At 42.2% G+C, this 23,855-nt stretch overlaps 1 long non-coding RNA gene across 2 annotated transcripts; it reads right to left on the bottom strand.

Moving 5' to 3' along the window:
• Positions 1–5,374: 5,374 nt before the first annotated feature.
• LOC112661267 (uncharacterized) lies at positions 5,375–13,453 on the bottom strand. 2 transcript variants are annotated; one of them, XR_004806852.2, is made up of 5 exons: positions 13,303–13,453; positions 12,473–12,524; positions 12,040–12,105; positions 11,406–11,609; positions 5,375–8,167 (listed from the first exon to the last, which is right to left on the bottom strand). It is a non-coding gene; the product is annotated as an uncharacterized LOC112661267 (long non-coding RNA). The 2 variants fall into 2 exon arrangements; XR_004806853.2 differs by lacking the exon at positions 12,473–12,524 and having other exon boundaries at positions 5,376–8,167.
• Between the last annotated feature and the right edge of the window lie 10,402 nt (positions 13,454–23,855).

Genomic DNA, 23,855 nt, shown 5'->3' with positions numbered 1-23,855 from the left:
GACAAAGAATGAATATGCTGTATTTTGTGTCTTAGTCCAGCTCAAATTAGAAAGGCATGAGTGCTTTCAAAGAAAACTCAAGCACACTTATGGTAGATATTCTTTGTATCGAATAAATTGTTAAAATTATTTCAAAAGGGAAATCCTTGATTTTCAGACATGGATGAGCCAATCAGGGGTCATAATTAAAACCAAATGCAAAAAATTCATTCAGCCTTCTGAAATGTGTAGGTTGTTTGTGTGTGTGGAGTAGGGGATGGAGGAAAAGATATAGATAACTGACAGTTTTGAGCATAGGTGAATTTAGGTAATTATATTTTGGTATAAAAATAATATGACAGGGACACCTGGGGGGCTCAGCAGTTGAGCATCTGCCTTGGCTCAGGGCATGATTCCGGGGTCCTGGGATCGAGTCCTGCGTCGGGCTCCCTGCATGGGGCCTGCTTCTCCCTCTGCCTGTGTCTCTGCCTCTCTCTCTTTGTGTTTCTCATGAATAAACAAAATCTTTAAAGAAATAATAATATGACAAAATAAAGCAGCAATTTCCTCAAACTTCTGAAATCCATTGACATTTCATAAAATTTTGTTTAAGAAAAATATTTTTAAAATTATAAATATAATTCATGTTTATTATGAGACATAATATCCCCTATACCACTCTTCCATATTTTCTAACACCAGTAACTTGAACTTCTGTATGCAGTGATACCCTTCCAACATTTTCTGAATTCTTTTGTATCTGAGTTTCATTTGTCAACATTCACTCTATACTATTGTTCTTCACCTTAGATAGACTTGAGGGTTAAATATAAAAATCACAACCTAGAAAATAATTGAGGAGCGCCTGGGTGGTTCAGTCGGTCAAGCATCTGCCTCCCCGTTCAGGTAGTGATCCCAGAATCTGGGAATCGAGACCCACGTCGGGCTCCCTGCTCTGTGGGGAGTCTGCTTCTCCCTGTCCCTCTGACCCTCGCCCCCACTTCGGTTCACTCTCTTAAATAAATTAACTAAATCTTTTTTTAAAAAAAGAAAATAATTGAAAAGAAATTAACATCATCATTTAAAACCTTCCCAAAAATGAAAATTCCGGTCTCAAAGATTATCTTTACTGTCATATTTCTTCAAATATTAACAGAATAAATAATATAAAATTTATACAACTTACTCTATTCTCTAGAGAATAGAAAAGGAAAAAATACTTCCCAGTTCATATTTTAAAACCAGCAGGGTCATCATACCAATATTTCATATGAGCATTGCAAGAATGGAAAGTTATGTGTCTCATGTACAAAATATAAAAACAATGAAAATAGTCATAATCATATCTGTTATGTATACACACATACAGATATGCATGTATACATATACACATATGTAAGACACCATGTCCAAGTTGGGATTATTTCAGGAATTTGAAAATAAATGTTGTTCTCCAGGCAATCAAAGTAATTTATCACATTAATAAGGGAAAAGAACCATATAACCATCTCCAGAAGCAGTAAAACATTTGATAAAATTCAACAACCCACTATGATGAACATTTTCAAAAAACTAGGAATTGGAGTAATCTCCCTTAATGTCATAAAGGATCATCTACCAAAAATCTGCAGCTGTCATCCTAAAAGGTAAAATATGCAGAGCTTTCTCTTTAAGATAAGGATATCCACTCTCATCACTTTTCAGTTTTGTAATGAGGGTCCTAACCAATGCAGTTCACGAGACGATAATTAAGCTTATAAATATATTTGTGAGAAAGAACTAAAATTACATTTATCACAAGTGATATAAGTATGTCCAGAAAATTCAAAAGAATGTACAAAAATATTAGTATTAATAAGTGAATTTAGAAAGATCATTTAATGCATGATCAATATGTTTCTGTATACTAGCAACAAATAGAAAAATTATTAAGTACTATTTAAAATATTTAAGTTAAATGTGTTAGATCTTTTCTGAGAGAAATGTGTTAGATTTTTGCTGAAAGAATTTTTTTTAAAGACTTTATTTATTTATTTATTCATGAGAGACAGGCAGAGACAGAGGCAGAGGGAGAAGCAGGCTCCTCACAGGGAACCCAGCTAGGACTTGATCCCCAGACCCAGGATCATGCTGTGAGCTGAGACGCTCATCTGCTGAGCCACCCAGGTGTCCCTGATGAAAGAATTTTTAAAAGACCTAAATAAATAAGATTTTCTTGCCCATGGATTAGAAAACTCAATATCATTCTCCCAAATTGATCTGTAGCTTTAATTCAATTACAGTTTAATTTTCAGTATGCTGCTTTTTTTTTGGGGGGGGCATGGGCAGTAATAGAGAAACCTCTCTAAAAATCATATGGAAATACAAATGACTTGAATTAGGCAATAGAAAATTCGAAAAAGAAAACAAATTTTGGAAAACACACAAAGCCAGGCATCATATCTACACTAAAGTTACAGTAATAAAGACATTTAAGTATTGGTGGAAGAGTAGGCTCTTATTATATGACTATAGCACTATTACAGTTTAGAGGGGAAAAGATGGTTTTTTCAATAAATGGTACTAAAACAATTGGATACCTATTTTAAAAAAATAGACACTTGATCTCTACCTCATACCATGTTTCAAATGCGAAAGTTAAAAAAGGAAATAAATATTTTTTGAAGAAAGCATAGAACAACTTCATGGCCTTGTGCTAGGTAAATAAACATAGGATACAAAAAATACACTTTGGAAAGCCACTGACACATGTAACAACATATAAAACAAATAACAAAGGATGCCTGGGTGGCTCAGCAGTTAAGTGCTTGCCTTCGGCCTAAGGCATGATCCTGGAGTCCCAGGATCGAGTCCCGCATCAGGCTCCCTGCATGGAGCCTGCTTCTCCCGCTGCCTGTGTCTCTGCCTCCCTCTCTGTGTGTGTCTCTCATAAATAAATAAATAAAATCTTAAAAAAAAAAAGAAAAAATCTCCATTCTTATTAATCAAACTGTTTCACGATCTAGCTATAATCATTTGCATTTGAATTATTCATTAGAAATAAAGTGCATTTTTCTTAAATATGGGTGGTTTAAAATAAACCTCCCAGTTCACAGGGACAAATTTCAGGTGTTTTTTTTTTTTTTAAGATTTTATTTATTTATTCATGAGAGACAGAGAGAGAGGCAGAGACACAGGCAGAGGGAGAAGCAGGCTCCATGCAGGGAGGCTGATGTGGGACTTGATGCCGGGACTCCAGGATCACACCCTGGGCCGAAGGCGGTGCTGAACCGCTGAGCCACCCAGGGATCCCCTCAGGTTTCATTGTAGGTTATAGAAACCACTCATTCTAATAAATGAACTCTGACACCACAATAAAGAGAATATGGGAAATATAGAATGTACAAAGTAGTAACCCTTACATACCCTAATAGGCTGTTATAAACATTTGTTCCATTTATATGCATAACTCTGCTACACATAGACACACGTACACACTGCTTCTATATGATAAAAAATTTGACTCATACTATATATGTAACTTACATAGAAGAGGATAACTAGAAATTGAAAAGTTTAGGAGTATGTTTCATGATATGGCAGTTGGTCATTGTCAACAGTTCAAATATAGGTGACTATTCAATATATCATTATGAATGAGAAATAGGTTCTGTTCAAATTTAGACTTACATAGCAACACTTGTTTTTTATAAGATTTTATTTATTTATTCATGAGAGACAGGGGGGAGGCAGAGACATAGGAAAAAGCAGACACCCCACTTAGCAGGGAGCCCAACACAGAGCTCGATCCCAGGACCCCTGGATAATGACTTGAGACCAAAGCAGACACTGAGCCACCCAAATAGCTATATATTCCAGTATATATTCTTCTCTTCTTTCTCTTTTTTTTTTAAACAAAACCTTAATTACAAAGCACAGCTTTCCTTGAATCTTGGTATGGCTATGGAATTCAATTCTACCCAATGAACTAGACCCTACGATGATGGAGGACTGAGGCAAGACTTGCGGAGCTGTCATTCCAGCGCGTTGGCTTCCTTTCTGGTAGATACTTTTTCATTGTCAAATATTTGAGTCTTTACTATGTGGTTAGGAACTGTCCTTCTTGTGTTATGTGTACCCTCCAGTTTAGTCCACACAATGATCCTTAGAGCTAAGTACCACAGTTACCTCCATTTTAGCAACAAAGTGAAAGTGAGTTCTGAGGAGGATGGTAAGTGGAGAAGCATGGATTTGAATCCAGGCTGGGGCCATTAGTGCAATTTTGTTATATATGCTTTTCATATTCCTTAATGTTGCATTTGTTGCACATCTAATGACATTGTCCCTAAGGATTTGTATTTGTGCTATCTCACCCTGCTTACAAGAGATTTCCAGAGCTGTGTCTGCTTCCTTTGGTGTTTTGGCAACTTTAGGATTTTCCTCTTAAGAAGAACAAATGTTCTTTTTGTTCAATTTACTCCTGCTGTTTCCAGCAGTCCATTTGATATGTTTCTAAAAGATATCCTGAACACATACTTGCAGTGCCTCATCAGTGGACATGATATTGAAATGATGCTGTAGAAGCAGGGTGCCGGGGTGGCTCATTCAGCTAGGATTTTGGCTCAGCTCATGATCTCAGGGTGGTGAGGTCGAGCCCTGCAATGGGCTCCACACTCAGCACAGAGTCAGCTTGGAATTCTTTCCCCCTCTCTCTCCCTCCCCTCAGCTCCTCTCCCTGCTCGCATGTGCTCATTCTCTCTCTCCTTCTCTCTTAAATAAATAATAAATAAATAACATCTTGATGCCATAGAGGCATGTGTTCAGTGTGAGGTGGGGAGGAGGGAAGAAGAGGAATTAGTGCCTAAGATCACGGCTACAGGTAATTACCTATGCTTTTATTGTTAAGGACAGCTATAACCCTCCATTCTTTATCTGACAAAAATCTTAATATCCTTTCATGACTCAATCAATCTCATCAAGTAAATATAATGAGTAAAATTAATTGAATTCAGTGTGTGTGGGCCTCTGGGTTCATATAAGTATATTCATATATATATATTTGGCTGTATAAGCACCATAAAATGCTTACATACATCTGTATGTTTGTTTTTATCTTTCTAGTTGGCAAGGCATTGAAATGGCCCTACCAGTAACTGCCTGATGGAAGCAAGAATGTGATGTTAGAATCAATAATGAATAAATTCACTTTTTTTTTAAGGTACCAAGTCCCTTGTGGGGATTGGATAAGATAGATATATGAAAGGGCCTTGCCTGTGTGTAGCATGAAGTAGGAAAAACAGGGGTTAGATTAACCTATATTACTGCCAGTGGCCCCAATATCTGCCAAAAAGTGATGGCTAAGGCGAAATCTGTATTTTTGCATATACATATTTATTCCATGTACTATATGGGGAAAGGAGGAACATCCATAGTCAGTGACAATAGTCAGGAAACTTGAAATGGTTACTATGCAGAGTATATCTAGAAAAAGACAAAACTGTGTTTTGCCTATGAAATTAATTCTACAACTCATTACAAATTCACAATCTAGACTTTATTTAAACACACAAACTGTATAATCTTTCTTTGATTATATATAATGAATAGCATATTTAAATTTTGCCTTGCATGATAAAACAAAATTTTTATGTATAACTTATTGTGATAAACAAACGTACATGTTTCCTCCAATTGAAGAATGATTTATCATAACTTGTAAATCTTTCATGATAAATATTATAAGTGAACAATGTGAAGAAAATGGTTATATAAGAATATCTAAAAAAAAAATTAAAAAATTAAAAAAATTTAAAAAAAAGAATATCTAACTCCAAGCCATTAAGCACCAAATCTCACAGTCCAGATGTCAGTGACCCGGTCATGGATGTAGACTCAGGGAAACTGTCCAACTTTGGCAATGACCTTCAACCTCAAAGGTGGTAATTGAAAGTAAATAGAATCACATATATATTACCAGTGTGGTTCACATATCTATAAGAATTTTGGATAAAAAGAATATACTTAGATATTTACGGTTAACAATGAATGAATGAATCGATCATTCTATGTGTGATGGTGTTCTGTTGGGTTATAGGACATTTTGGCCATCATCCAAATTATAGTTAAATAAATCCCATCATTTGGTTAGATATGCACAGTGCAGTATATTTACTCTGGGGGAAATTATTGTAATCTAACTTCAAACTCAACTTTAATTTCCTTTTTCTACCTCTTCAAGTTCACCAGTAATATATGAAACTAAAAAAGCTATTTTTACAAAATAGAGAATCTGTTTTGTATGAAGAATATAGAAGTGATTGAATTCAGTATTTCTAGAAACTTGTGATCTTGGGTAACACCATAAGTGTATTGTATGTATACATATATATTGTATGTTTGAATTCATCATAACGAAAGTAAATTCTGCATATTATTTATTGTTGCTTAACAAATCACCCCAAAAAATCATCAGACTGAAATAACTCACATTATCTCCCAGTTCCTGTGGGTCGGTAATCTGGGCCAGTCCAGCTGAGTCCTTTGTCTCATTGTTCCTCAGAAAGCTGAAATTAAGATGTGGACTCAAGGTTTGCAGTCTTATCTGAAGTCACACCTTCCTGGCTCTTCTGTGGACATCAGGAACATTCGGTTTCTCTCAGATGCTGGACTGGCCACCGCTTCTGTCTGTTGGCTAGGTTCTCTCCTCAGTTCTCCAGCACAGCAAGCTGCATCATCAAAGAATGCAAGCCCCAAAAGAAACAGGCAGCTGTCAAGGTGGAAGTCACAACCTTCCGGAAGTAACCTAATCTCAGAAGTCTTATCCTGCGACGTTGCCCTAGGTTATTGGTTGGAAGCAAGTCACTCAAGGGGAGAGTATCCCCCACAGCTGTGGATGCCAGGAGGTGTGGATCATTAAGGGACGTCTTAGAGGCTGCCACCTACTGTATGATCTGTTGAGTTTGTCCTTAAATTGTGAGGCATGATTTTGTGTCCGGCAAAAAAAGATTCTAAATACTTTTATCAAATAACTTGTTTTGAGATTTTAAATTTCATTTGGATGCTCATGTTGGTTTAATTCAAGCTGTTTTATGATATAAAGGTCGGGAGAAAAAAAAAGAAAACGTATACAGGAAGAAAAAATATCCTGTGCCATCAGCAGCAAGATCAGCAAAATCTGCTGTAGCTTCTGCTCACGTCCAAGGAAACTGGAAGGCAAGAAAGCCCCTTGCTTATGTTTTTTTGCCAAACCGTACTCTTTGCAAATTTAACAGATCTTGAATGAATTCATGTTAAAGTACGGAAAAATGTGACTGAAATGTTTAGACATTTGTTTCTCTTCACTATTTCTTCAAAGCCTTAAAAACTTACCTTTAGTGGCTTGGGTTTGAGAAGTTTCTTTATCCTTTTTCTAGTTTATAAATAGACTATAACTTAAACTAGGCACTTCACAACCACTGCTACTCACTACTTTAAAGTCTCAATTTTAATGGCATTCTCATGTTAGTAAATCTGAAGTTGAAATTAAAATAATGATTATAAACCTTTTAAAACCTACTTTCCCAGTAATGCCTAAGAATACTTGGGTATACTGCAGATACTTAAGTAAGAAGTTGTATTTCTATCCCTGATATTTATTTATTTATTTATTTATTTATTTATTTATTTATTTAAATCCCTGATATTTAAAAAAGAAAAAAAACTAGTTGTAAGAAAATCATTGTCAGTTTCCTGAAGGAATTTTTCCAAAATGTTCTAACTTTACAGTGAATCTCTTATAATGATCTCCCATATCCAAAATTGGTAATTTCTCATTTTTTCTTCTGAAAAATCTTCCCATGCTCCCTTCCTTCTCTGACTCCCTTTTTCACTTTTCCTTTCTTCTTGTTCTTTTTTCTTTTTATGAAATGAGAGTAATAATATCTGGTTTTACTTCTTACCCTATGTTTTCTTTATTGTGCACATCAGATTTATCCATGTCTAAAAAATTAATTAGCTGCCAAATCTTCTTTTGTGTGAATGTATTATAATTGAACTAGTATCTCAGAATTAAGATTGCTCTTGTGTGGGACATCTGAGTGGTTCAGTGGTTGAGCGTCGGCCTTCAGCTCAGGTCGTGACTCTGGGGTCCTGGGATCGAGTCCCACCTCGGGCTCCCCGCAGGGAGCCTGCTTCTTTCTCCCTCTGCCTGTGTCTTTGCCCCTCTCTGTTTCTGTCATGAATTTCAAAAAAAAAAAAAAAAAAGATTGTTATTGTCCTTTATTATTATAAATATGCAGAAATAACTGAAAAGTCTACTTTGGGAGGCTTTCTAGCAAAGTCATTAAAAGACCACAAAGGCTAAGAAGTATTACTGAAACAAGCAGATTTTCATCCAAAAAGGAAGAAATGTATTAAGATACCCCCCTTGCCATCCTCTCATCATATTAGGTATTTTTATTTTTTTGGTAATTTTATTGTCATTTTTTGAGTAGTGGTGATAGTAAATGTTCATGTTTCCTTAGTGAATTGTCTTACCTCTTGCTCAATGATGTTTGTTATTTTTGATTTGAGTTTTCTGATTTACAGGATATTCCAATATTTGTGTGTGGAAATGCTTTGATTTGTTTTAAATTTCCATTACTTTTCAGAATAATATGTTCTTTGCCATCTCCAGAGCCATTAAATATTCACATATATGTTTTATTCATTTTCAGTTTTTATTCTAAGTTTTAGCATGAAATTTTAGCATGTAAACACACATTTATCGTGTAACTACACACGCACACACACACACACACATACACAGTATATTGTTGTGGGTATACAACCTGAGTTTTTCCCCAAGGGGACAAATACCTTAGCACTATTTGAAGAATATTCAACTGATTCTCTATTGGTATGTAGCAACTCCCAGTCCCCCCTCTCCCCCAAGCTCTCTCTCTGATGAACATGAAACACACACACACACACACACACACACACACACACCCTTTCCACACAGTATTCTCTGTCTCATTGGTTTGCCCTGTCCATTCTTTAACAAAGCGTCACGCTCCACTGTTTTATTCACTGTAGCCTTACTATCTACATTTTCCTGTAGAACAAGTTACTCTGCATTGCTCTTCTTTTGCAGGCTATTACCTCATCGCACCTTATATTTGTGGAAATTTTGTAGTTTCAAAATAGAGAAACCAATTGGTGCTTTTATCAAGGAATCCCATTCTTGGGTGGAGTCCTCGGGTTCTCATTCTTTCTCCTAAACTTCTCCCTGTAAGTTGGCCTCCTTCTTCCTGCTTCTGCAGGTGGACTTACTTCCTACCCTGGGAGTACATGGCCTCTGACAGATCCGGGCTTATATCAGCCCAGGCAGCCGTCCTGGAGAAAAGAAATATTTTCTCCTTCCCAGTGTTCTTTTTGTGAAAAAGCTCAAGATTTTATTAATCTCTGCCAATAATGTGCTTGAAGGATAAGGTACTTTATTGGCCAAGCCTGAGTTGAATCCATACTTTTATTTTTTTAATTTATTTATGATAGTCACAGAGAGAGAGAGAGAGAGGCAGAGACATAGGCAGAGGGAGAAGCAGCCTCCATGCGCCGGGAGCCCGACGGACTCGATCCCGGGTCTCCAGGATCACGCCCTGGGCCAAAGACAGGCGCTAAACCGCTGTGCCACCCAGGGATCCCAAATCCACACTTTTAAAATTCAGACCAGAGTTCAGTAATTGGAAATTCTATTAAAGCCACATGAATGAGGAAGTCAGATTCCTAAAATAAATCTGGATGTTGCTTCCAGAATAAATGAAGAAAGCTAGCAAAATAAAAATAGGAGATGTTATACACAACTATGGGACAGACTGTATTAGAAAATTTCAATCTCCAGCTTAATAAGCTTTTTACTTTATTTTGCACAAATTCTACTATTTTTAATGGAATAATTTGGCATATGTGGAGTAGAAAGCTAGAATAATAGTAATAATAACAATAATTTAAAATGTTTCATTTGAGCATTCTCTTTTTGCTGTTCTGGTGAGATTTGGAAAACTTATATACAATCATAGTACCTCTAGAATAACATAGTAAATCTTTCCCTTTTGTTGCACACCTTGATGAGTTTTAAGAATTGATTTAGTTGAAGTGCTAAATAGCAATAAAATCACAAAAACTGGCTAAAAGTAACACAGCTAAAAGGTAATATGGAATAAAAAATAAAAATCTGGAGCAGTATGTATAGTATACACTTTGGCAAACTACCATATTGTTTCTTTGTGCATAAAGTCATCTGCAGATGATGTTTCTAACTTCACCATACGTTTCTCTATAACTGGAACCACATATATTCAGCTTCCCAGAATTAATTCTGAATCGTCAATTTTTAAAGGGATATTATTAGAACATGGCTGAAAGTGTATCTGGCTTTTACATTTCCTATATGCTAGAATAAATTTAATTTCTGTAGAATTTAGACCTGATTCTTATTTAAAATAAATAAAACATTCAGATTTAAAAATGTAAATCATAGTTTTAGTTTTATTTTCTGCTTAGAACTGCAAAATCCCATTCACAATGATCTAGAATCTATATAAGTGTAGTTTTTACATAATGGAAACTAGGATGTACACAGGCAAAAATATAAACTAGTTTTCAAAATAGCTATAGTCACGTTTTTCTTTTTTGAAAATTTCTCACTTTTTTACTGACTTTCTGCCAGAGTGTTCTCATCATTTCACCTGCTCTGTGTAATAACACTAAATGAGAGATGAGATTATGATGATAGTAAGGAGGTGACCCAATTAAATCTAATTATCAGATTCTGTTATTTTTAAAGCTCATCCCTTTCCATCTTTTCCCCTGTAATTTCCCCAGAGATTTCACTCTGGATTCTACAGGATTTGAAGATGCTAAATGTCTTCCCGTTCTTTGATGCTCATCAAGAATCTTATTTTTTAAAGCAGTCAAGGAAATAAAAATTTCTATCTCTTCTCCCAAATGCTCTTCCTTTAAGCAAGGCCCTTAATGAAATCCAGAATTTAAAGCCACAGGAGCAAAATACTTAATTCTAAAAGAAAGCTATAGTAGTATACACTAGCTAAAATCGGGTGGCTGCACACGAGGACACGAGGCATCAGAGTTGTCTTTTATATCAAAGTGCTACCACATGGAAGAAGAGATTAAAACGATTTTGAGAGGCTGTTTAGAGAATACATTAAACTAGAGGATGAGGTGACCATTGCCCATACAGTAAATATGCTCTCTAGCAATCAGAGTTGTCCCTGACTCACGTGGCTGCTAATTTCTTGGCTATTTTCTGGAGGGATGCACAGGGAAGAAACTGGGTGAGATGGTCCCCAAGCCTGCTTGTGATCTGAGACCGTGGTGATTAAGTCGTTAGTGAATCTAAAGAAAGTCTTACATTTCTTCTGTAAAACTACTATATGTAGCAGAGCTCCCAATATTTTATTAATACTTACTGTCTAATCATATAGAGAGGCCGAACTCTGACATTAGAAAAACTATTATGCATTATTCTTATAAGGCGGAAGTCCTCGTCTCAATGGGCTCTTTTCATACAGTTGATCACAGATTTACTTTATGACGTTGTCCTTTTTCATTCTCTTTTCTTGTGGAAACAATAAGGAGAGGACACCACTGAGCATGCAGTCATAAACGGCTTCCTAGAAGAGGTAGGATATTTCAGATTTTGGCAATAAGTTGTAAACTCTTATAAACCACCCTAGAATACACAAAAATAAAGCCAATCTAATAAACAAATAGCATTTAGAAAAACAAAAAAATGAAAGGAGAAGATGAAAATATGGATAGAAAGCCTAGTTGTCCAACTTCTTAGGAGGGAGTCCTGGTTGGCTCAGTGGCTGGGCGTCTGCCTTTGGCTCATGGGTGACCCCAGGATCCGGGATCGAGTCCCACGTAGCACTCCCTGCATGACGCCTGCTTCTCCCTCTGCCTGTGTCTCTGCCCGTGTCTCTGCCTCTCTCTCTCTGTGTGTCTCTCGTGAATAAATAAAATCTTTATTAAAAAGTTAAACAATAAAATTTTAAAATTTCTTAGGAAAACTCAGTATTAGAAAATAACACTGAAATTCACCTTTTATATTTCTTGAATTTGCTTTATGCAACATTCAGCATTCTTTGTAGTTAGTTGTCTTGCGCGCTAAAAAGCGAAAAGAACACAGCAAAGTATTTTCACAAAATCGTCATTTCACATTCCAGGAGCAGGGCTTGACTCAGGGCTTGAAGGGTGCATACTGCCTTAATGGACTGTAGATGAGTGATTTTTACGGTTCTCTTTCTGTTAACAGATAACAATCTTGTCAACAGAAGCATCTTCAAACATATGAAAAGCAGCACATCCAAAGAACTGGGCAGCTTCCTTTGGTGCTCTGGGTAGAGAACATAGGCCCTCACTATTGAGACCAGGCCAGAAAAATCAATTCCACTTCTGGCTTTATCTATATTCATTTGTAGACCAAAAGAAGTTAGTCTAAAAACAAAACAAAACAAGCAAACACCATCTTTACCTGTTGACTTCAGCATCCTCTCTGATTAAGAATTTAATTAACAGTTTCAGAACTTGTAAAAAAAACAAAAACAAGAAGATGAAGTCCGGATGCAAGCCATAATGGGATTTTTCTTCATCCTGTAATTATTTTAGGGCGCTAAGTGGTGCGAGTCAGGAGGGAAACAGACTTTGCTGTTGTGGAGCTGAGTCCCGGGGCCCTGAGCACGGGGGGCGGGGGGGGGCGCACGGGGCCCGGCGGAATCAGCCCCGCGGAGGGCAGGGCCGCCTCGTGCCAGCGCCGCCCGTGGACAGCCTCGCGGCCTTGCAAGGTCACTTCATTGTCGTTAAATGTCATAATTCCTAAAATCAAGGATTTACTACATACAGTGTTTTTAAATAGTTTTTGCCCCTGAGGTGTGGAGGCGGCCGTGGAGGTGCGGCACCCAGGCCCTTCTGCAAGAGAGGACTGTCCCCGGGGAAGGCGAGGAGCCGCGGCGCGGGGCTCACGGGCCGCCCCCGGGCTCAAGGGCATCCCCTGGGGCTCACAAGCCGCCTCCCGGGCTCACGGGCCGCCCCCCGGGGCTCAAGGGCGCCCCCCGGGGCTCAAGGGCACCCCCCGGGCTCCCAGGGCCGGATCGCTGGCGGCACCCAGCGGGTGGTCGCACCTCTCGAGGCCGTCTCCGGGTCCGTGGGCCCCTCCCAGGACCCCTCCGTTAGGGCCCGGGTGAGCCGGCGGGCACCTGCCGCGGCCGGGCCTGACCCCAGGGGCTGGGGGGCCGGAGCCCCGCGCCCGCTCCCCTGCTCCTCCCGCTCCCCCGCTCGCTCTCTCGCTCTCTCTCAAACACATACATAAGACGTCAAAACAAAAATGTCTCCACAGGTTGGCGGGAGTTTCTGGGCGTCGTGGCGGCTCGAGGCCCGGAGCAGGCCTCCTCCGCGGAGTCTGTCGCCGGCGGCCTGGGGCGCCCCGGGGCGGCGGGAGGGTGGGCCCGGCTAGGGGGGGCAGGTGGGGGGGCAGGCGGGCCCGGCGGGGGGTGGGGGCAGGTGGGAGGGGCAGGCGGGCCCGGCGGGGGGGGGGAGCCGTTGCTGTAGGCCGGGGCCTGGGGAGCGCCCCCGCAGCGGCCCGAGCGCTCCCGGGAGCCACCCCCCGCCTGCCCGGCCGCAGCCCCCCGCGGCGCCCAGCTCAGCCCCGTCTCCCCCCAGCTCGGCCCCGGCTCCCCCGGTGCCTGGTGCCCGCCCCTCCCGCGCTGCCCGGGGCGCGGCCTGGGGGAGTCCTGGGGAGCCGCCAAGGCCCAGCGCCCGCGCATCTCTCCTCCTTTGCTCTCCGAGCCGGGGGGGGGGGGGGGGCCGAGGACACGGGGGAAGGGGCCAGAGCCTTCCCTGCCCGCACGTGCCCCGCCCCCCGGCCCCGGCCCCGGCGCCCCGGCAGCGGCCGCGAGACGAGTCCTCCCGCAACCAGGGCGGCTGGAGGGGGCGGAGGGGCGGAGGGGCGGAGGGGGCCCGGGTGCTCGCCCCCCCCGCCCGGGGCCTCGGCTCCAGCGCCAGGCTGCCAAGGGGGGCTGCGGGGGAGGGGGAGCCTATTGCGAAATTTCTGCGCTTTGGGATACCAGGCCGATTTGTTGAGAATTGTCTGTGAGGACAGTCGGGGGGGGGGAACAAGAGGGAAAAAAATTGCACGAGTCGAGGGTGGACACCGGCCGTCCGGAGCCCCCTGTACACGAAGGTTCAGCAGCTTGAAGAGCCCGAGGGAGGCGGCGCCATCTCCGCCCCGCCGCGTGCTCGGGGTCCTGGGGGAGCGTCACGCTCGGGGTCCAGGGTGAGCCCGCGGCCGGCGGGAGTCCGAGGCCTTCAGGCCAAGTCCTGCCGCGGACAACGAACGCATCTCGTTTGCTCCTCGGTTGCTGTGACGCGCAGGCCTGTGCTGGGGGCCGGGGCGGGGGCTGCGGCGGGAGCTGCGGCGGGGGCGGGGGTGGGGCGGGAGCTGCTGCAGGGCCGGAGCAGGGGCGGAGGCGGGAGCTGGGGCGGGAGCTGGGGCAAGGCCTGAGCGGGCTGGGAACTGGAGCAGGGGTGGGGCGGGAGCTGCTGCAGGGCCGGAGCAGGGGCGGGGGCGGGAGCTGCTGCAAGGCCGGAGCAGGGGTGGAGGCGGGAGCTGGGGCGGGAGCTGGGGCAAGGCCTGAGCGGGCTGGGAACTGGAGCAGGGGTGGGGCGGGAGCTGCTGCAAGGCCGGAGCAGGGGCGGAGGCGGGAGCTGGGGCTAGGCTGGAGCAAGGGCGGGGGCGGGAACGGGGCGAGGCTGGAGGGGGAACTGGAGTGGGGGCTAGAGAGGGCTGGGAACTGAAGCAGGGGCGGGAGCTGGGGCCGGAGCCGGGACGAGGCTGGAGCGAGCTGGGAACTAGAGCAGGGGAGGGGGCGGGAGCGGGGGCGGGAGCTGCGGCGGGGTGGGAGCAGGGGCGGGAGCAGGGGCGGGGCGGGAGCTGCTGCAGGGCCGGAGCGGGGGCGGGAGCTGAGGCGAGGCGGGAGCGGGAGCTGGACAGGGCTGGGAACTGAAACAGGGGCGGGGACAGGGGCGGGAGCAGGGGCGGGAGCCGGGACGAGGCTGGAGCGGGCTAGGAACTGGAGCAGGGGCGGGGGCGGGAGCTGCGGCGGGAGCTGCGGCGGGAGCAGGGGCGGGAGCAGGGGCGGGAGCAGGGGCGGGAGCTGGAGCGGGCTGGGAACTGGAGCAGGGGCGGGGGCGGGAGCAGGGGCGGGAGCTGGAGCGGGCTGGGAACTGGAGCAGGGGCAGGAGCGGGAGCAGGGGTGGGAGCAGGGGCGGGAGCTGGAGCGGGCTGGGAACTGAAACAGGGGCGGGAGCTGCGGCGGGAGCAGGGGCGAGGGCGGAGCGGGAGCTGGAGGGGGAGCCGCGGGGCGGGTGCAGGGCCGGGTGGAGGGGGGGAGCCGGGCGGGCTGGAGGAGAGCGCGGCTGCGACCGAGACCGAGGCTGGGCGACATTCCGCTGCCCGCAGGGCCCCGACCTCCTCGCGTGTCGTTAGAGATTTTAATAAAACGGTAGCGACAGCACAGCCCGAGACAGACTTTCAGGGTCTTTGAGCGGCGGGTATCCGATCCCAAGTGATGTGCACGTGGCTGATCCAGGCAGTTTTTAAATGGTTTCCGTTTCCCTCTGATCCGGAGTGCACGTCGCTCAGATCCAGTCACTACTGTAAGCATTAAAAGGGCAGTTTGTTCACGTTACTCTGATATGTCATCACTTTTCGGGGTTCATTAGGAAGGGAAACATGGTCGATACCTGTGAGTTACAGTCAGCTCAGCAGGCGTTTAACACGTTGAAGGTATGTGCCCTTTCTAAAGACGAGGCGCTGTGCAAGCAGTAACTTTTTATGTCTACGGTAATTGTTGTCTTTGGTGGTAGCCAATAAGCACCTGGAGGTTTACACATGATCCTGCCTAGGTTAGAGAGCTTTATTCAGATTATTCATTCTTTTTTTTTCTATTTATTTTTGAACGTTACTATGCGATTAATTTCTTGGCATTCATTTCGAGTCGTTTAGGGAAATGTTTATATTTCATTGCCACCATAGATCCGGTCCTGCCTCCTCTTTTCTGGCCACAGGCTGTCTTCTCTAATCAGGGTTTTACTTGCTTTCTCGACCATTAATTTGTCACTTTCTACTTTGCACTGTAATATCTTTGGCCTCTGCGTGTGTTACATCCACAGATTTTTCAGTTGTCTGAAAGTCAGGCATTTATTTGAAATTTCTTTATATCCCCCAATTCTTCAAGGGTCTTTCATTCATCTTTTTTTTATTATTATTACTGAAGAGTAGTTGACATACAATATTTTATTAGTTTCAGGTCTGTAACATAGCAATTCAATACTTATTTACATTATAGAATGATCACCACTCATTAACTCTTGGTAGGTTTGCAACATTAAATTTCCTTGTCACATAATATGATTTTTTTTCTATGTGAATATCTCACTCCGTATTTTAACTCATAGCATATTCTGATAATGCACAGAAGATACTGAGTAGATTGAAAATTCCCATATTTTACCATCTTAAGCCATAATTTGAAGTAGTCAAATACTACAAACACTAGCGATGAAAGTCAGTTATTTATGTATTTATATGTAGATTTTCTGAAAAAGTGAATTGCAAGTGCATCAAAAATGATTAATCATCTAGATAACAACCTATCTGGAAACCAGCCTGGCATTCAGCTTGCCAGCTACATAATGTTCATTGATTTACCTGTCAGGTTCTTAAACTATAAAATTAAAGAATTTGGGATCTTAAGAATCATGGATACCAAGAACTCCTAAATTTTACATCCTAAAAAAATCATCTCCAGTGATCTATTGTCATTTTGTGTGCATTTGACCAATATTTATTGAGTACATACAGTAAACTAGTAATTTTAATAAGTCACGGAACTCCACAGTGAAAAAAAGATTAGAGTTCACATTTTTTGTGCGTGAGAGTGTGTGTGTGTGTGTGTGTCTGTCTGTCTGTCTGTATGCGTATGTGTTGGAGCAGGGGTTGTTAGTGAATATGTAAGATGTCAAGTTGTTATAAATAAGCAAAGAAAAATAAAGGTATGTAGGGGATACAGGTTAACGGATATGGGTACTGATTTACACACATGGGTAGAGAAGGACTCTCTAATGAGGCTACATTTGAGAAGAGGCATAAATGAAGTAAATTTTGTTACCCCAGGAAACGAAGTTCCATGAAGTGTAAGCAGCAAGCACAAAATCTTAAGAACAATCTTGCTTGATATGAGTAAGGAATAGTAGGTGACCTGATACTATCTGAGCAAGGGGAAATGTGGCAGCTATATACAGTTGGAGAGGTGGGCACCTATCTGATCATAGGGTCTTGCAAGACAAAGAAATATAGATTACGTTCTGATTATGATGAGATGTCTTCTCTGATCAGAGTTTACCTCGCTTTCTCTACCATTACTTTGCCACTTTCTACTTTGCACTGTAAAATCTTTGCTTATGCGTGTATTACATCTACACTATTAGACTCAACTTAGCAGGTATTTGAAACATTAAGTAGAAGGGCTCTTTTTCAAAATGCCATATATGTAACTAAATCATATTTAGGACTTTGAATCTTAGAGATTAGCCCCCAAATACTAAGACAAGTCATTTGTTAATCATTGCCATTGTCTTATTGTAGGTGTTAGTGGCACTGGATGAGTCTTGCGGAACTTCAGAAGGACTTGGTGACCTTAAGGCCCACTGGGTGGTACCAGTAGTGACTACTTAGGCTCTCAGCCATTTGGTAGCTCACTTTGAATCCTTCACATGGCGTCATGCAGCTACATTTTCACAGGTCACCTTCTTTAGTCTGTCCTATGAAGTAAAAAGCTCTGAAGACCAGATATTCTCCAGGTTTAAGAGACATTGCTGCCAACTGCAACTTCCACTACCAAATAAACATAATTAAGTAAGTAGCGGACTTGAAAATCGACTCTTTTGGACCAGTTGTCCCATTCTCAGCAGTAAGCTGTGGAACAAGGCCCAGTCCTCTGCATTTGGAGCTTCTCCCAGTGATAGGGGAGAAAATTTGCAGCAAGGCATTCATGTCAAAAATCTCTTCTCCAGTTACAATGACAGAGTCTGGGACACATAGCAAAAGCCCCAGTGAGACTAGAGAGCAGAAAACCAGGGATTCTTGGGAGACAAGATCATAGCCACAGTAAGTGTGACAGCAACATTCCGTCATTCATTAAAAGTCATCGAATGGCTGGTATGTACAGGCACCTGGAGATACTGTGGGTGCAGTGGTGACCAAGGCAAAGTCACTATCCCTTGTGGACCTGCATCCCTCCCCCGATCCCACCCCCACTTCCCTAACCAAACGATTTCAAATCAGTCCTAAGAGAAAAAGCTTGCATGAAGGGATTGGTAGTTCCTGTTCTGGAAGGAGGGATACAGTTTCTGAGAAACAGAAGGCTGGCTGGTATACTTGTTCAAAGAAGGGAAAATCAAACTACTTTGTGATCATATTAGCGCAATAACTGTTAAAGTTTTATGTGTATATTCGAATCCCTGGGAGCTTTAAAAAACATCCCAAAGCCTAGCTTGTACTCCAGATGAGTGCGATCAGCTCTCCAGGATGGATGGGTCTCAGGCCTGAGGAATTTTTCAAGCTCTCTGGGTGATTTGAATATGCATCCAAGATTGAAAAACCGCTGCAGTAGCTCAATGTTTGACCTTTGTTCTCCGGGGCGTTTTCCTAGGCAGGTATACACTCCAGACCATATGCATGCGTGTACATTTGCATGTATGCATTTCTATACGTGTGTTCCTCTTCATACGGTGCGCTTATAGTGTGAAGCAGGGATTATCTGACTGGAAATAGATTTAGGGGCCTTTGGTTTGCTAAACAGATCCAAGCTCTTTGGTAAGCTGTGGCAATTTGGTATAATAACAAATCATGTTTGATATCACTGCAGGAAGGAATCCACCCGAGGCTATGCAAACTCCACGTAATAATAATAATAGTAGTAGTAGTAGTAGTAGTAGTAATAATAATAATAAATCCAGGATTAGTTTCTGACAAGAAACTGCATTAAATCCAGGATCATATGTACTACTCTCATTTATTTTCCTATGAAAAAACCAGCACAATCTCTCAAAAGTTAGACTGATAGGTGAAACTCTTTTGTTACTATAACTGTCATTCAAATATCAGATGTTGATACTGTTTATCAAGCAAACATGTTTGCCACAGTACTTTCTTGCTGAACTCCTCTTTCTTGCTTGAGATTAATAGAGGTATGAAAATAGTTGACACACACCAGTGGCACCAACACCATCCCCTGACCAGCACTGCTGTGCCTCTATCTCTTCTTCCAGTTTCGCATTCCCCAGGACTGGCTGTAAACCCAGCCAAATAGATAAAAGCATCATCTTGAGGAGCTTAAAATGAATTTGGTCTCATAAAACAGTAAGAGAATGGGCCACTGAAGTCCTCTGCCTTTAGGGACATATATATTTCTTAGTGTGGGGTAGAAAACCAAATCAACATTTTAAATTACCTCTGTGTAAATAAATGATATGACCTCAATAATTAAGAAACTTGAATCAAAACATGGCCTGAAGGGGGCTTAAGGGGCACCTGGGTGGCTCAGTTCGTTGAGCCTCCGAGTCTTGTTTACAGCTCAGGTCATGATCTTGGGGTCCTGGGATCAGCCCCAAGTTGGCCTCTTTGCTCTGCATGGAGTTTGAGATTCTCTCCCTCTCTCTCTGCCATCCCCTGCCCTGTGTGCATGCGCACTCTCTCTCTCTCATTCTCTCTCTCAAATAAATAAAATCTTTAAAAAAAATCAACAACAAAAAACCCATATTGCCTGCTATATGAAAGATTCAGATTTACTTCTAGATCAACTGACATACATTTTAAATCCTTTCATGGTACAAAACCTTTAAGCAGTTTAATTCTCAGCATCTCTCCTCATCCTTTGAGTAGGATCCAGTGTAATGATGTTACTATCAAATCTAGGCTGAGCATGCTAATTATTCTTCTAAAAGATGTCAGGATTTCATCGTGTAATTACAATATTTTGCTCTTCTTAAAATGATTTCAAAAGTTGATTCCACCATATTGTCTCTATTGCTTATGGTTTTTGTTGTTGTTTTTTTTGTAATAAAAAATGGGACTCAAAAAGAAAAAAAAATGGGACTCAGTGTATTGATATTATTTTGGGATGCATGGCAAATAGTCCTTTTAATAGTATATAAGCATAATAGACCATATGAGGGTTTATTGCTGAAATTTCAAAGTCTGTTGCTCTTGGCTTCTTGATCTTTTTACATTTGTGTGGAATAAAGAGCCTGTGACCAGTTTTATTTTGTTGTTGCTACGACTGCCAGATATAGCAAAGCTAAGACATGTTGCTTTGAGTTATGTCCTAGTAGTTTTTGTTAGTATTGTAATTGAGCCTCTCCACTTTTCGTTCACTCGAGTGGCTCTGTGGATATCTTGATTTTATTCCATGTTAAACATGGTCATAAATATCCAATCGAGAAGAGCTGTGTACAATAGTTATTGCTTCTGTAGTTATGACATGGGTTCATTCTAGGGCTAAGATTTCTTTTTTATTAGTAAACATTTTCCAAAATTTGATTACATATGGGTCATCTCGACAAAAAAAAGTTCACAGACCAAATATGTCTGAGGCACATGCAACCAACCAAATCACAGCCAAAGCAACGTCTGGTGGTCCATCCTTCCCTCAACTTCCATCAACTAGTTAACAAACGAGTATTTATTAGATTACACAGACCAGCACTTCTCAATTTTAATGTGCATACAGGATACCGGGGGATCTCATGAAAATGCAGATTCTGATTCAGAAAGTTTAGAGTGGGGCTTGAGATTCTCCTTTTCCAATGATGTCCAGAGATACCAAGCTGCTTGTCCAAGGCCCACACCTTGAATAGAAAGAAGCTAGGGAACTGGCTTGAAACCTAGATTCTTAGGCTCTGTACCTCACTTACTAAGTGGGACTAAATTGGAATTGTCACAGAAATCTGATTATTTTTTCATTTCTCTATTCCATTGTAAAGCAAAGTCATAAACCACAAACGGGTTTGTTGAGTTATGTAACTAACTCAATAGGGTAGGTCGGAGTTCAATTTCAAATTATTGTTTCTAATATCTCTTAAACCCTGAAGGAATTCAGCACTGCTGAAGAAGAGGCCTTTAAAGGGGAGGCCTGCTTGGAAGAGTGGTGCTCCATCAGGAAACACCTTTTTCTCTTACGTGTCCCCCTCAATCCAACGTAGACCGTGTCTCAGAGCAAGGTTTCAGGTGTGCGGCCACTGTGCTGCCAAAAGTCTGAAAGCTGTCCTCCCAGCCCTAAGCATTACTGTGTACCCAGAGCGTTTGAGAGTCGGCTCGAGTCTGAGGCAGTGTTCCTAGGGCAGATGATGGCAACACGCCCAATGTTACTTAACGTAAAAGGTATGGAGGGACTCCAGTTTGCTTAACCATATGCCTAACATTGGCATCTTAAGTTACGGTATTTTCCAAGTGTCCTGGTACATTCATACTGTATGAGCACCTTTATGCATAAATCTTTGTCCCATTTTGTGTTTCCTTAAAATGTATCTTAACAGATGATATATTTAAACATGATTATTTTAAGGCAATCATTACATAGTAAATCTTGTACTTCATCCTTGCCAACGTTCAGTGGAACTTACCTACTAATAATATGAGAGGTTGAGTGGTGAAAATACAGAGGAGACAAGATTGGCCATACACTGGTAACTGTTGAGGGGGGGATGAGGATATGTGAGGTCTCTTTATTCTACTCTGTCTACTTTTGTACATGTTTAAAACTTTCCTCAATAAAATGTTGGAAAAAAACTTAGATGCACCGTAACTGTACAGCCAGACAAACCTTTCTAATGGAAAATCTGCACATATTTGTCCCCTCCTTATAGACTTTGGTAGCCTCCATTGCTCTCAAACCTTAAATAACTGAGCTCATATGGCCCCATAGATTCTAGTTTTTGTGTAATTACTCAACTTCATCTTAAACCATTTCCGCCTTTATTCTCTAAGATTTTCGAAGTTGATTTATTTGCACCTCCTGTGACATGCTTTTCATCTCTGGGGCCACATCCCTATTTTGAAACTTCTTTCACTAACCTCTAATCACAATTTTTCATAAATATTTTTAAATTTATGGTTTCTCTTTTTTGTAGTTCAGTGTTCACATGTTGTCCATGCATCTTTAATCTTCTCTCAGATAACTTTTAGCAATTCTTTTACCTTTGTTTTCATCCGTGTTTGACTCTATTCTATCACCAATTAAGTATAAAGCATTTGAACTTTGCATTTACTGCTGTTAATGGTTGTGCTGATTGTTATTTAGTTGCGTTCGTTTCTTACTTCAATCATCCTTGCTTTGTTCAGCTTACTGTGACATTTGATATTGAGTCTGTTTTCTTTTATTGACAATGAAAATGATTTTAAAACTCTTTTAACTAGTACATTATTTTTCGATGTACCTCCTTCATGTGCATTTTCAGGGCATTGTTTCCTCATCTTTGCAGAATCTTGTCATTAATTCTGACTTAGATTGTGTACATGCAAATGGACTCTGAGATGGAAATTTTCATGCAGAGGTTTCTGGAAGAGGGCCCTTTGGAGAACCACTTCTAAGATGTAAGGAAAACAGGTTAAGGCCGAGGGAGAAGCTGAATCACAAGGCAGTTGAAAAAGTGACCTCCGCTGTACCACGGTTTACGCCGAGAGCAGTCTGCTAAGGAGGCAGAGGTGCCAGGCCTTGGACCCCCACCCCTGCATTAATGTGAGGGAGCAATTGCTAGGGTGGATAGAGCTTTGAGGCTTCAGCAGCCCAAGTCCTATCAGCTGGGAGAGTAGATACCTTGCACATCAGAGGGTCCCTGCCATGCACTCAGATCCATTTACTTCTTCTTGTAATTTCCTCCTGCCTGGGAACCACTTTCTCAGGATTCTGGTCTGTCTCGTCTCCTGGGGAAACTTAAAACTTGAAGGTTAGGGGAAGAGATTCAATTCCTTCTTGCTCCAGCTGATTTAAAAACTTATTGTCGGGATGCCTGGGTGGCTCAATGGTTAAGCATCTGCCTTCAGCTCAGGGCTTGATCCTGGGGTCCCAAGATCGAGTCCCACATCAGGCTCCCTGCATGGAGCCTGCTTCTCTCTCTGCCTATGTCTCTCTCTCTCTCTCTCTCTCTCTCTCTCTCATTCTCTCTCTGTCTCCATGAATAAGTAAATAAAATCTTAAAAAAAAAAAAATCATGTCTCCTTCCTTTAGATTTCCACATGCCCATGAACAGCACCTCTGCCGCTCCGCGTGGCAAATACCTGGTGACGTGATCCAGACCTAAGGCCCAGGTCACCAGGTCCTTATCAGGCCACGGCTGCTGCAGTTTTTAATTTGTTATCCAAATTGGTCAGGGGAATACCAAGAGATACCACCTAGATCGATGACAGAGCTAGACCAAAGATAGACCTCTTGGTCCTGAGATACAGCAGTAGCCTTTTCCAGGTGATCAGGGCCAGTTACACCACACAGTATTTTTTCCTTTGTCTGTAGGCTTTACTTTGGACATGGGATCCTGAAGTGACTGGTGGTAGCCTTAGCTTAGGTTCAGTGGAACTCTCAACTCTCTCCCCAGTGGGAGCATCTGCCTCTCTGGGAACCAGGATGTTCAGATCAGATTTCCTCAATCTAGCCACCATTGACATTTCAGATAATTCTTTGTTATAGGGAATTTTTGGTACATTGCAGGAGGTTTAGCAGCCTCCCTGGCCTCTAACCACTAGTCACCAGTAGTGTCCTCCAGTGTGACAACCAAAAATGTCTATAGACATTGTCAAATGTTCC

This window comes from Canis lupus, chromosome 18 (genome assembly GCF_003254725.2).
Source record: "Canis lupus dingo isolate Sandy chromosome 18, ASM325472v2, whole genome shotgun sequence".
Lineage (NCBI taxonomy): Eukaryota > Metazoa > Chordata > Mammalia > Carnivora > Canidae > Canis > Canis lupus.
This window is presented reverse-complemented; position numbering and strand designations above follow the sequence as displayed.